This window comes from Oryza glaberrima, chromosome 6 (assembly GCF_000147395.1).
Source record: "Oryza glaberrima chromosome 6, OglaRS2, whole genome shotgun sequence".
Lineage (NCBI taxonomy): Eukaryota > Viridiplantae > Streptophyta > Magnoliopsida > Poales > Poaceae > Oryza > Oryza glaberrima.
In genome coordinates, this window is record NC_068331.1 from 3,075,844 (window position 1) to 3,091,059 (window position 15,216).

Below are 15,216 nucleotides of genomic sequence, written 5' to 3' on the forward strand. Positions count from 1 at the left end.
ACCCTCAATTGTTTATATTGGACAAATAACCCCCCCCCCCTAAACACTGTTTTGAGCGGTTTTAACTGGAGCGGGCACACGTGACGCCAACGTGGAGATACAGTCAACAAAAAAATTTTAAAAAAAACTTCCCTGGACCCACCTGTCATACCCCTCCCTCAACCCAATCCTTCCCCACCATTCTCTCTGGCGCGCACACATACTCGAGTGGCTGGCTATGGAGGAGAAGGCGGACCGGGCGGCCGGCGGTGGACGGCTAAGGAGGAGCTCGCCCGGGCAACTGGCAGCAAAGGCAGGGCTTGTCTAGGCGGTCCAATGGCAGAGGCGGAGATCACCCGCGTGGCTGAGGAGGTGGACTAGTGTAAGGACCCGCCTCTCCTAGGCCGGGCCTGCTTACATCTGATAGCTTTCATAGGTCGGTCCGATGGCAGAGGCGGAGATCGCCCGCGCAGCTGAGGAGGTGGACTAGTGTAACGACCCGCCTCTCCTAGGCCAGGCCCGCTTACATCTGATAGCTTTCATAGGTCGGTCCAATGGCAGAGGTGGGCGATCTCTCCTAGGCCAGGCTCGCTTACATCTGATAGCTTTCATAGGTCGGTCCAATGGCAGAGGCGGAGATCGCCCGCGCGACTGAGGAGGTGGACTAGTGTAACGACCCGCCTCTCCTAGGCTGGGCCCGCTTACATCTGATAGTTTTCATAGGTAATAGACTGTCCTCACATACCAACACAAAGTGTCACATCCTCACCCTCTTAAGAGAGATCGACGACCTCGTCGATGTGTCCAGTGCCAGCGCATGTGCCATGCTGTGACCACTTCGGGTCCACACCAGCCATGCGCACCGGTCTTCGCCTCTCCAAGGCTGGGCCCGCTTACATCTGGTAGTTTTCATAGGTAATAGAAAAACAACACAAGTCTTTTCTGCACACTTTGTCCTCACTCATATGCACCCGGGAAGAATTTTCCGGTCGGTCACCCATCCCGATATTGCTCTAGGCCAAGCACGCTTAACCTTAGAGTTCTTTCGTGATCGGCTTCCGGAAAAGAAGTTGCAACTTGTTGATATGAGTATTCTATTAATCCTATTAAGCCCTAGGCCGGGATGTCACAACTAGATGGCTGGCGGCGGAGGCAGAGAACACCCAGGCAGCAGGCGACTGAGGGGGAGCTCGCCCGGGAGGCCGGCGGCGAAGGCAGAGATCGCTCGGGTGGTGAGCGGCTGAGGTGAAGCTCACCCGGGCGCCCGGTGGAGGAGGCAGAGGCGGACCGAGCAGCCCTTCCCAACGCGCCTGCCACTTGCCCTCCCCCGCTGCGACCTTCTCCGATCGGACCACCGCCGCGGCCTTCTCCGCCCGGACCACCATCGCCGCCGCACTACAGGAAAGGGGAGGGGGTGTGCTGGGAGACGGCAGTGGGCTTGTCGCCTCCTTCATGAGAGCTACGACTCCGCCACCACAGATCCCGACCGACGGCGCCGCGATGGTAGGTCCAGGCGGCACCGAACCGACGGCAAGATCCAGATGCAGAGGCCCGAGGCGGAGCCGTTGACCCTCGAGGACCGCCGTTGCCTAGCCTTCCCGCTCATCGAGATCGATGCCCAAGACACGGCCGAGGGAAAGGATGTGGCGAGGACGCTGCCTTCTGCCGGGGATGTTGCCGCTGCCGCCGCCACCTAATGCACGTCATCTTCCTCCGCTGTCTCATGGTGGCCATCGTCGCCTTCCTCTGCCCCCTCACTGCTCCTGTTGTTGGGGGGCAGAGAAACAGAGATAGAGAGTGCGATGGAAAGGAGAAGAGGTGGAAGAAGATGCTGACATGTGGAGCCTACCGATTTTTTTTCTGACTATATTGCCACGTGTGTGCCACGTAGAATCAAAACTGCTTCAGGCTGATTCAGGGGGTGATTCATCCAATTTGTTAAGTTCGGGGTGTAAAATGTCTGGTTTTTTAGTTAAGGGGGTAAATTGTACGACCGTGATAGTTCAGAGGGTAATTCGTACTTTTTCTTTTCTATTTTCAACCTTTTTTAATTTACTTCAAACAGTGTCAAGTCATTTTGGGCGTGTTTACTTAGCTGCTTCGGTTGCGACTTTTAGGGACTCTTGGTTAGAAGCTTTTTGGTTTATATGATTTATAAGTCAATGAATTTTAAGTCCTAAATTTAATGATGGAGTCATATCTCTACCTCACATAATAAGAAAAGCTTTTCCAACCTAGCTTTTGGCTTAATAGTGCTAGAGTGGTTTGTGAAAAAAACTGCTTGTTTATTTAGTCTTAGATTTTTCGACTCATAAGCTAACTTATAAGCCTAAACAAAGAGTTTGACGAATTTTGGTTAGTATGTTTTGGGGTTGATCATATAGAATGTGTTTGGGCTTTGGGGTGAAGCCTTATCAATTTTTTTAGAGCTTTTAAGAGTGGAAGCTACGGGAATTACCAAAATTTGTAGGGTATCAATGATAAGATATATTTAGTTCGTTGTTCTATTAAAATTTAATTTAGTAATGCTAAATTTTGGTAGGGTTGAAAATAATTACAAGGTATATAGGCTCTTCGTGCGTAGCTTGTGGACAATGATTTCACTTGCAGTTGCACTTGGTTGTCAGTCATTTTTTCCCTGCCTTGTTAGTTGTTAGAAGTATTAAGTACTTCCCCTCTTATAATTATTTGACGTGTAGCTCAATATTTGGCATTTATGAAACTCTTAACCATCATTAGTTCTCTCAAATGCTCAGTTCTTTTTTTTTTAAAAAAAAATATAGTATATGGGTTGGTTTGCCTTGGAAAGTACTATTATATTATCATAAACCATTATTTTGATGGGAACTACGGTGAGCATTTGACAGCATGAACTTTATTGATGTTTAAAAGATGGTTTTACAAGATGGCTGTATTACAGCTGCACTGGTGGGGGAAAGGATTATAAATTGTCTCATCTCATCTTTTCGTTTATGCTTATACTTATCAGTAAAATTTAAATTTTCAACATTTAATTTGGAGTTGGTTTTGGGGTTTTTTCATTGAAGTTTAATTTTCAGCCTTTGTTTTTAAATCGCTAAGAATATATATATAAAAGTTTTTTTCACAATTTATTTTTCGTTTATAAATATACCGTTTGGCTTATTCCCAAAGTGGAACGATAGGGCCGTATAACCCTGCATGGCAAGAGCATATTTGACGGCTGCTTTGCAGCTCCTGTTGATTTTTACAAATCTGAAGCCCCTTTTTTTTCTTATACTTTTATACAAGTACAAATGTGATGTAGTAACTCGTACAGCCTGTTTATCTTACTTACTGTAGTCTCTCTAAGCAAGCATCAAAGTCTTGAGAGCAATACACAAACGACAGTAGCAAAATACCTGCTCCAAAATTTGTGTCGTGATTGATCTGAAGCTAAGGGTACCCTGTACTAGTGACCAGACACTAAGATCTTGTTGAGTAGTACTACTAATTATTGCCCCGTCAACCTGCACAATTACACATCTTAAATTGCACTCTTAAACCTGTCAAATTGGTACAGTAGCAGTACAGTTGGAGTATCAAAAGCAGTCAATCCCAAGGACAATAAAGTTATGCAGGGGATCAGAAGAATTTCAGGGGGGAAAAAAAGGACACCGAATGAAACGGACTTCCTGGCAGCTTTGACACCACGAGTTGCAGTTTCAGACTTTTTCAGGTACAGACAGAAATCTTAACTTAGCATGCGTTTGGTTCACGGTCAAGATTGGATGAGATATGACGATCTATATTTTACTGGATATGGGCGATCCAGTTTTTTGTTTGGTAGAGTGAATATGATGATCCAGTTTTTTGTTTGGTTGTATGGATGAAGATGGATTTGGTGATCCATTTTTTTTTCTTTGGTTAGGAGGAGTAGGATGGATGAGTGGTTGCAATCACCTCATCATTAGAGGTGGTGAGTATACCCCTTCAAATTCACCAAACCCAAACATTATCAATCTACTACAAAATAAAAAATCTAAAGAGAAATAAAAAAATCACAAAGAAATAAAAGGGAAAAAGGAGAAAACAGAAAAAAGAAAAAAAAATCACAAATCTTCTCGCCGCCTCACTCCTCTCGCCGGCTGCCGCCCGCCTCGACCGCGCCTCGCTCCTCTTGCCGGCCGCTGCCCCGCTCCTCTCACCGGCCGCCGTCTCGCCTTCTCTAGATCCGGTCGCTCCTCTCACCGGCCCGCTCGTCGGCTCGCTCCTCTCGCCGCTCCACCTCGTCGCTCGCCAACCGCCGCCACGCTCGTCTCCTTTCCCACCAGCCGCCACCCCATCTCCTTCCCCACCGGCCGTCGCGCCATCTCCTTCCCCACCGGCCGTCGCGCCATCTTCTTCCCCATCGGCCGCGGCGCCATCTCCTTCCCCACCGGCCGCCGCCCCGTTTCTCCCAGATCCAGCCGTCGTCGTCGTCTTCATCCCCACCGGTCGTCGCCGGTCTCCATCCCCATCGGTCGTTGTCATGGTGCACCGGTCGATGCCGCCGTCGTGCACTGGCCGTTGCCACCGCCGCCTCCACCTTTTCCCGCTGCCGCCGCCGTGTACCGGGCGCTGCCTCGCTTGCGTCGTCGTCGAGGTCGCGTGGTGAGGGGTGACGTGACCCATGTTGGTCGCTCGCCCGGGCGCCCGGACGGCTGCATCCGGCCAAATCGGCCGGATCCCCCCATCCAGCATCTGAGAGGAATATTCCTCTTTGGGCCGCGCTATCCCACCCCCGCCCACCAACCAAATATCCACTAAAGATGGGCCGTCATGTCCTATCCACCCAAATTCCTCTATCCAAATACACCCTTATTGGGTCGTTGGATCCATGCAACCGTCAAGCTACTACCGTCAAAAAATAATTTTGGGTCACTCGTTTAGCTAGCACAAAACGAAGTTTGCAATGTCATCTGAAGACGAGGAAATTTTGTATTGGCAAATTCGCCAAGCAGAAAGCAGAAAGGGACCTCAAGATTGGATTGATCATGTAATGTATGCGTGAATGATTCATTCTTTTTTTGCCCCCTCACTTTCTTAGACTATATACGTCCATGTCCACGAGTACATGTTTGAGATTGGAATGAAGACATGGCTGTGTCGTTTATAAGTTAACACTGGCATCATTCAAGGCTATATTGATTGCGGGGTTGTGTGTGTGTGGGGTTGAGTGTTCAGTATACCATCCGTCCTAAAAATAAATTTATTTATAGAGTTCTGTGTTCAACGTTGATCGTCTGTATTATTTAAAATTCTTTATAATTAGTATTTTTCTTTATATATGGCTTATTGTTTCTAATTTCTTCATAAATTTTTTAGATAAGACAATCAAACGTTAAAAAAAAAACTCACGAATAAACTTATTTTGAGAACGGAGGGTGTACTTCTGTTGTCTTGTCATTTTGTCATTTTGCTTGTTGTGTATTTTTTTTCTTTGGAGAAATACGTACGGAGTACAGGAATCAATCGTCCTGTATTGTCGCCGACCGATGTCGATGCGTGCAGTTGTTGCGTTCTCGTTCTCGTCCTCGCGTCGCGTCTGACGCGCCGGCTGCTGTCAGCGACACACCTACATGTACGAAACATACCCTGTGTTACGGACACCGGGTAAATCCCAATTTCTAACACAAGTTACATAAAAGTACTCTATCTGTTCAGGAATATAGGGTATTTTGCACTCTTAATATGTCCATGAATATAAAGGAGTTTAAGGACTCATCTTTTCACTTATGCTTGTCAGCCAAAATCTAAATTTTCGACCTTAAATTTAAAGTTGATTTTGAAGTTTTTTTTATTGAAGTTTATTTTTCAGCCTTTGCTTTTAGATCGTTAAGAACACATATATAAAAATTGTATTCATAAATTATTTTTCATTCGTAAATATGCCACGATGGGTCCGTTAGTTTACCCGAGGCTAACAACGACAGGAGTAATCGATGCCAGCCATTAGATATTAAGAATCCACCGGTTCCCATCAAAATAAATAAAAAAAAAGCAAAGAATGTACTCTATTAGTGCTGCTTCACACCGTTCAACCTGCCAAAGTTTACTCACTTCTTCCCAATTTGAGTGCAACCATGAGTTTACGTGTCCAATTTTAGTCGTTCATCTTATTATTTTTTTATGATTAGTATTTTTATTATTATTAGATGATAAAACATGAATGAAGCCATCGGCTGAAGGCCTAATTGAATAGCAATCTATAATACTTTATGCGTGACTTATATTTTTTATTTTTTCAGAAAAATTTTTAATAAAATGGATGATTAAAGTTGGACACGAAAACTTATGGTTACGCTTAAAATGGGGACGGAGGGATAGTTTATTCCCCAAAGATGTACTTTGTGCAGTTTATTCACTGTGCCAGTGTGTACTCTAGATGTCTGAGATGCACTCTTTCATCCTTCTTTAATTTGTCCTAGATCAGAAATAATCCCCTATATATAGCCGGATGGAGGGAGTGTATTGTATCTCTATCATTGACTAATGAAATATTCTACTATTAAAAAAGTGAAATAATATACCATACCTCGATAATTTTTATTTCAAGTTCCTCAATTACACTGCACGGTGCACACGTGTGGCAACTGTTGCTCCGTCAGCCGGGTTAATTGTTCAAGCTTGTTTATATGGGGCTAAAACACTTTTTAGTCTACGTCACATCGGATGTTTAGACGCTAATTTAGAGTATTAAACATAGACTAAAAAAAACTAATTTCATAAATGAGAGCTAATCTGCGAGACGAATTTTTTAAGCCTAATTAATCCATAATTATGAAAAGTTTACTGTAACATCACATTATTAAATCATGGTGTAATTAGACTCAAAAAATTCGTCTCTTGAATTAGTCTAAGGTTATAAAATGATTTTTATAATTAGTGTATGTTTAATACTCCAAATTAGTGTCTAAATATTTGATGTGACAGGGACTAAGAATAAGTAGATTGCTCGCATTGTTTGCAGCACTGTTCTCTATGGCTCTATCCAGTCCTGCTCTGTTTCTGCGGCAAGTGACTGGCTGGTCGCTGCTGCTCTTGAATGCCCCCATTACAATAGATCGACCAAGGATCTCTACCAAGGAATTTCAAATTCTTTGGGAATGGTAGGAGATTTTGGAAAGAGGTTTTGGAGAGAAGTCTGTGTATGAGGTGTAATCTAAACTCTCTGTTTTATATTATTAGTCGTTTTGTTTTTTTTCTAATCAAACTGTGTTAGGTTTGATTAAGTTTATAAAAAAATTAGCAACATCTAAAATACTAAATTAGTTCATTAAATCTAACATTAATATATTTTCATAACATTAATATATTTTCATAACATGTTTATTTTGTGTTAAAAATACTACTATGCTTTTTATAAATTTGATAAACTTAAAAAAGTTTGACTAAACAAATAGCTCAAAAGACTTATAATATAAAACCGATGAGAAAGTATTGAAAAATTTCCTTTAAGCATATAGTATCTTATCAAGTGTTTTTTCATAGCCTATTCAAATATTCATTCATGTATTCCTTCCTTTTTTATATGTATATCTATTGAGTTCTTTTTCCGTGTTCTGTCAGGAGTTCCAAACGAGGTTTAGGCCCATGAAAATAAAATATTCCATGCGTTTTCAAATAATCGGCCGTGTTCACTTTAACCACCGATAACTTTTAAACGGTTAAAATATGATGCTGAAATTTTTATGCTTATATTTTAAGCTGCAATATACTCCATTTAGATACTATATATTGACAATTTTTAATAGTGTTTATATTGTCTCTAAAAAAAAAAGAGGAAGATGGCCGGTCCACGTCTGAAGATGAATACACATTGTTGATTAGTAATTAATGGAGGGAACACAAGAATAACTCTCCTATGTTCTAATCAAAGAACGCACATGACAATTTGGTTATCAACGTCAAATATTTAAATTGGTGGTGGAGCTGATGACAACGGTTTTTATGTTGCCGATAACTTATTTATTACGTGAGATTGCAGCCATGCATTCCTAATTAAATTTTAAAAAACACCTCTATGACGACTTACGATTTTTAGCCGTCGAAAACACACCTAACCATACGTGTGTCAGCTTAGAGCAACTTTTCAATAAATATTTTTATAGAAAAAGAAGTCAAAGTTGTGTTTTGGAGATCGTGTCGCTGTCCTAAACGACTTTCTTTACAAGTACAAGGAGTAGCTAACTACTAACTCCAATTCATTTATAGCCAATCTAATAACTCATTCATACAATAGTTACATACTACACTATTAATACCTGGTCCCACCTGTCATACACACACTGAGTCTTGTAGTTCGTGCTACAGCTGGCTACAAATCTGTAGCCCACTACTCTTCTCTCTTCTTATTTATCTTCTTAAAATATGTTTGCAGCTGGCTTATAGCTCGTTATTGTACATGCTCTTACCTGGCTACATGCCTTTCAAGGAGGAGGTATGATGCATATGTACATCATTGCTAAAATGCTGACTTATGCCTCCAGTCTCATCTCTTCCCCTTTTCCACTTGAGCCCAATTAATGGAGTCGGGCTCAGAGCAAGTTTAATAGTATAGCAACTACGAGCTTTAAATTATCTATAGTCAATTTAGTAGTTAATTCATACAATAGTTGCTTACTATACTATTAATACACGGTCCCACCTGTCATATACATATTGTGTCTTGGAGTCCGTGCTGCAGCTGGCTATAGATCGATCTGTAGCCTGTTGCTCTTCTCATCTTTTATCTCTTTAAAATATGTTTATAGCTAGCTATATAGTCTGCTATTGTACCTGTTCTCATGCTCATGTGTTATCTGCCATTTCACATCAAAACTAACGTACGATGTAGCGTTATTTTTCTTCTCAAGCCTTATCCAAGCGCAACAAACAATGTGTTTCCAAAATAAAGCTTATACATGAAAATTGCATCCATGGTAATTTTAGATGTAAAGTTTGATATCCGACATGTTCATGCATACGAACTTTGCCGAATAGCATTTCCCCTTTAGAGCCATAGTGGGAAAAACGACACTCCATTGCCCTGCCTCTTTTCTTCGATGGCTACACGCTCTAACCCTCCCTCATCTCTATTACCCGGGAGGGTATCCTATCCACGCAGACTCTCGCGTGTACACCAACTAAAAATTATCACAAAAAATTCTAGGAAAATTCATACATGTACTTTCAATAGTATTATATCTACGTGCAAAGTTGCATCTTCAAATTCATTCTACATAGAGAATAACAAAAAAGATAAAATTCTGACAAAATTACAACCTTAAAACTGTCAGATTTTTTTTTGTTACGGCTAAAATATAATAAATTTGACGTTAAGATTTTAACCCTAGGTGTAATACAATTGAAAATATGTGTATGATTTTTTCTAGATTTTTTGGTGACATTTTTTAGTTGGTGTGCACGTGTGTACACGTGAGGGCCTGTGTGCATAAGATATGTTGCCCTATTACCCACCCCTAAAAGCCATCGATATATTCGGCGAGGCTGTCCTCACTCATGTGAATCCTCTGCCACCTCTGTTGGTGGTCTCACCGTGATCATTCACGTCTTCAGCAAGGTTGCCGCTGTCAGGGTGTGTTTAGTTCACATTAAAATTAAAAGTTTAGTTGAAATTAGAATGATGTCATGAGAAAATTAGAAGTTTACATGTGTAGGAAAATTTTGATGTGATGAAAAAGTTAAAATTTTAAAAAAAAATTTAGAACTAAACTCGGCCTCAGGTGAGTCCTCTGCCGCCTCCACCAATCATGAGTCATCTCATCACCAGGTATTGTCTCCCATCTTGCGTGTTGCTATCCACGACATCCTCGTTGGTGTGTTGAGCCACCTTAATCCTCAATTTTTTTCATCTCCGTATATATTAATTTTTTATGAACACGTAAAAACATTACACATCAATATATAGATCTCCATATACAATAAACTTGTCATTTTTTTTATTTTCTAAGTAGGGAGTGTGTCATCAACCGTCAACAAGCACAAGAACTATTGCGTTTAATTAGACTTTTGAACCGAGGGAGTAGTTCACTACGGTCAAGTGTCTACTAGACTACTACGGATCAGAAGAACTCTGGAAAAAAAAGACACTGAATGAAATGGACTTGCCGGCAGTTTGCACCACGAGTTCGCAGGCCGTATTTAGTTGCAAAGTTTGACAAAAAAAAACGTCACATCGAACTTTTCTACACACACAAATTTCTAACTTTTTCGTTATATTGTTTTAATTTTTTTTAAACTTTCAATTTTGACGTGGAACTAAACACACCCGCAGTTTCAGACTTCTTCATGTCCGGATAGAAATCTCACGGAAAATGCTGGCTCATTATCATTGGGCCGTTGGATCCATGCAACGTCAAGCAGATCTTGTCAAAAAAAAAAAACTTTTGGGTCACTCGTGTAATACTAGCACAAATCAAAGTTTGCAATGTGAAATGAATTAGACGAGGATTTGGATTTTGGCACGCTTAGCTGCTTCTTATTCTTAGTTAGCACGCTTTTCAAACATAAATGATATAAAGACATAAAAAGATGCTTTTAAATAAACAAATTTATTTTCATTTTTTGTAATTAGTACTTAATTAATCATATGCTAATCATATTTGTGGTTATGCTTGCAGCTAATCATCCAGCACTTACTGACCGAAAAGAACACGCCAGAAATTGTATTGTCATGCAGATAGCAGAGAGGACCTCAAGACTATCTGCATTCTTTTTTTTCACTCTTTTTTTTAGAATGTTTTTCACTCTTTTTTAGATGTCCACGACGACTAAATGGTTGGAATGATTGGTATCCTGGTCGTTTTCATGTTTCCATTGGCCTTATTCAAGGCCATTGTGGGGTTGAGTATTTGTTTCTTACTTTTCTTGTCACTTTCTTTAGGTTTCTTATATATTACTTTTCGAGAAATACGTAGGAATCAATCGTTCTTGGTCGCCTTCAATGGATTTCTTTTTGCACGATGAAATGACGTGCAAATCTCCATCCTAAATATTCTCAGACAGGGACGGATTCAGGCCTAGAGCAGCCCTTGGTCTAGGTTCTTGTTATAAAAACAGCCCCGAAATCGACATCGGTAGCTAAACGTGGAAGAAAACACCATAGGAGATCCAAACATGATGACGACACTGAGACACGATATTTGGTAACGGAGTTCAACCGAGGCCTACATATTCGGGGCACTAATTACGGGCGCTCCTCCCCGATCCAGCATATACAGCGTATCAGAGTTACAATGACTCACGGCCGGTCGACGCCGGCAGCCGCTTCCTCTCACTATGCTAAGTCGTCATCGGTTACAACAGCCACACCCCTTTACCACTTAACCTCCTCCGCGCCGCCACCGAAGACGCCGCCACCCGCCATGGGGTCCACCAGTGAGGGCCGACGCTACTGCCGCCATGGGCTTCCCGCCAGTGAGGATGCCGACACCCACGGGTTGCCTCCGATGCAGAAGCCGTCACCCCTGCTGTCGGAACCCGCCACCTCCTTGCCGGAGCCGGCCCGACGAACTCCGCCGGCACCTGCACGACGACTACACCAAGCCATGCTCCTGCCACCTGACGTTCATCGCCCCCAAATCATCACCGCCAAGAGGTCCCAGTCCGATCTCCTTTTGCTTGGATGATTTGGTTCTGATTGCTATTGCAATCATGTGGTTCCCCTTTGCTGATTTTCTCTGAGATGATTGGATTCCGATTGATCCACCAACCAGAGTCCCCTTCTCTCTCCCGTGTCCGACTTGGAGTGCTACCGAGCCACCGTGTGCACCGTGAACAAACCAGAGCTCTTCTCCATTTCCAATTTGCCTCCGCACCACCAGCTCCACAACTCCGACGCGATCCCGACTCAATCCCGAGCCTCTCCGCTACCTCCACTCTTGTCACCTCCGTGGTCTTCGGCCTCGACACGAGCTTCACGCACACCGCCACAACGTGACCAATTGAGCAACGTGTATCTTCATGCGACGTTCACGTGCATCCCTGACACTTCCATCTGACACTGGTAATGGAAGTCACCAAGCTTTTCAGATCATGTCCTCCAATGCGCCACGAATGTTGGACCCTAACAATTGTAATGACTGCCTCCTGTCATGTCCAAACAAACGTCGGCCACAATTTCTAGATACAACGCTTAGTAGCAGATTCATCGCCGACACCTTTCCATTAGCCTCCAAGGTTCACCCGTGGCTTACACCACCGTTGCTGCTCCACCTCGAGCCCGCAACCCGCTCCGACATCCGATTGACCGTTCGTCAATCTAGCCGTGAGCCGAAGCTGACAAATCGTCATGTCGTCTTCCCAGCTGCCAAATGACCCAAGCGCTACGTCTAGCCGTCTCCCTGTCGAACGCAACTCATCGAAAGGCCCGGGCCACCCCGCCTAAAGTGTTCGATTCCACCGATCGAGATCGCCGATCGCCTCCTGCTTCAATCAACCCCGAGCGTGAGGCCTCACGTCTCCCTGTTGAAAGTAGCTCACCGGAAAGTTCGAGCCATCCGCTCGAAGTGTCCGGCCTACCGATTGAATCGCCAATCGCTTCCAGCGCCATCAACTCGAGCACCACATCTAGTCATCTCCCTGTTGATTGCAGCCATCAAACGGTTCAGACCGCCGCCTGAAGTGTCCGATTCCACTGATCAAATTCCGTTGATCGCCGCCATGCTCAACCTTGCGTCCATGTCCGTCCCTGGACACCCTGTGTAGTTGTCGCGGCATGGAGCACATCACTCGTACCTCTACCATGGATCTCCCGCAGGCTCTGATACCACTTGTTACAAAACCGGCTAAACTCCGTTACCAAATATCGTGCCTCGGTGTCGTCATCAAGTTTGGATCTCCTATGGCGTTTTCTTCCGCGGTTTGGTTCCCGATGTGATTTCGGGGCCGGTTTTGTAACAGTTCTTGACTTCATGTAAATTTCATTTGAATTTCTAAAATTTGTATGAATGAGTGGAACATCAGAACAAGTAATGCAAATGAGACTTTCTTAGAAAGAAAGAAAGAGACTTCGCATATTCAAGCCTCCTTTGAAACACGGCAATTTTTACTGATCCTTGTAGGAATTGAGGTTATCCTGAAAAGTTAATTGCATTTGAAAATTGAAAGAGCGTCAAAGTTGAAACAACTGTACCGCCAGGGCGCCATGCAACTTTGCAAGCAGCAACTCCGGCGAATCAAAATCATCACATGACTGGGCCGAAATGCAGGAAAGGCCAGCCCATTGACCCATCTCGCCTCGGATGATGCATCACATGAAGGCCCGTATAGAAAGCCCACATTCCAGCCCAGTGTCTTGTATGGGCCCAAGTTCCAAAATGGATGGGGCTGACATTGGACTTTTCAAACGAGGCCTGACCATGATGCAGCCCAAGTGTTGCCGGCCTTGCATTTTCAAGCCATTTCGTATTTTCGGTGCTCTTGTAATGCAGTGGCGGAGCCATAATTTTTCCAAACCTCGGTCTCAATTGGTTGAATGTATATAATTTTGCCTTTATTTTCTAGTTTTTTAAGTTTTAAAATGAAATTTCAATGAATATTTAGGATCAGGAGTAGGGCTGCAGCCCCAGCTGCCCTACTACTGTGATCCTGTCTCCGCCCCTGTTGTAATGTGAATTCATAATCTCCCATGGAAAATCAAAACCATCCCGAATTCGCATCCCCCCCCCCCCAACCTTTTTTTGGTTGCCTCAATTTCTTAGAAATCTCAACAAAGAAACGTGAAATTCGTATTACAGAGCAGGTTGATTCATTCCCACAATAATCCAAGCTCCAAATGAGACGATGTTTATTTGGCATATCAAGTTAGGATGTGCATGAGTTCTCAAAAAAAAAGTTAGGATGAATCCGTGTAGTTTTATTTATAGACTTATAGAATGAATAGCAATATGATGATTATTTTAAAAAAATATATATAATGATAGACCATTTGATTTGTAGAAAAAAATATAGGAATTTTGGATGAGTATAATTATATGGAAAGAAAATTATATGAAAACCTTTTAAACAAATGATTGAAACCTATCCTATCTTTAAATTCCTATCTAATGAGTAATTCTATATGTATTTTGAAGGATAGTCGATCCAACCCTCTTAGAAAAAAAATATTTAAGTCTATCTCTCTCATCTCATTACTATATTTTATTCATGTGGTTTAGTCAAACGATCGTTCTTATGTTTTCTATGTGTTTTCCAATCATCTGTTTTACACTCGGATTCCTACCAGAATCACGTGTTTTTCATATTTCTTCCTTTAAAATACCCTTAGAGCATGCATTATGCAAACATTTTGGTCGAACCGAACCAGACTAAAGAGTCAGTTTGGTATAACTTCAACCTTGTAAATTTAACTCCAATAGTTAGGTATATAGTGTAGTTATGAAGCTGTCTAAACTCAGCTTCACCTCTCTAGATTAGTTCCAACTTCACTTGGTTGGGCCTTGACTCTGTAGAGGTGGAACTAAAGTTGAAGCTTTAACGGGCTCTAAGTGTTAGAGTATGTGGATAGTATTTGTCAAACAGGCTCTAAGTGTTAAGAGTATGTGGATAGTATTATTGTATTATATCCGGTTTGTTATGGTAAGATCAGATTAATTTCCATCTCTATCTCTCTGACTATATCTATGATTAAATTCATGTAGTCTCTTAGAGGCTCGATACGACGTGTCTGATATTCGCAGTTAGCACTAAGGGCACCCGCAATGGTTATCTATAGGCTCTCTACAAGAGATCCATGTCAATATATTTTCCTACTTGGAAGAGATTAAATGAAGAGAGAGAGCAAAGCTATCTACTAACCTGGAGATAGTCTATAGAAAAAAACGAGGCAATGGATTAGAGAGCTATAGATACCTATGTAGACATACTATTAAGGTGGTTTACTATTACTCTAGTTTATTGCTGAGATGTACATGTTTTATAGAGAGCACCTTACTTTACTATTGCAGGTGCTCTAAGCTCTATTCCCTCCGTCCCGAAAAAAGACAAACCCTAGGTTTTCGTGTCCAACTTTGATTAATATTTTATGCGTGACTTGTATTTTTAATTTTTTTCCTAATTTTTTCAAATAAGACGGACGGTCAAACGTTGGATACGGAAACCATGTTTATCTTTTTATTTATTTATTTATTTTTGTTTACGGAGGGAGTATTCTTTTTTCCACGTCGGTCGCGGCTTTTTCAGTGCTTTGACTGGTTGACTCCCCGCCTCCTCGTCTCTCCGCCGTCTGATCGTCCT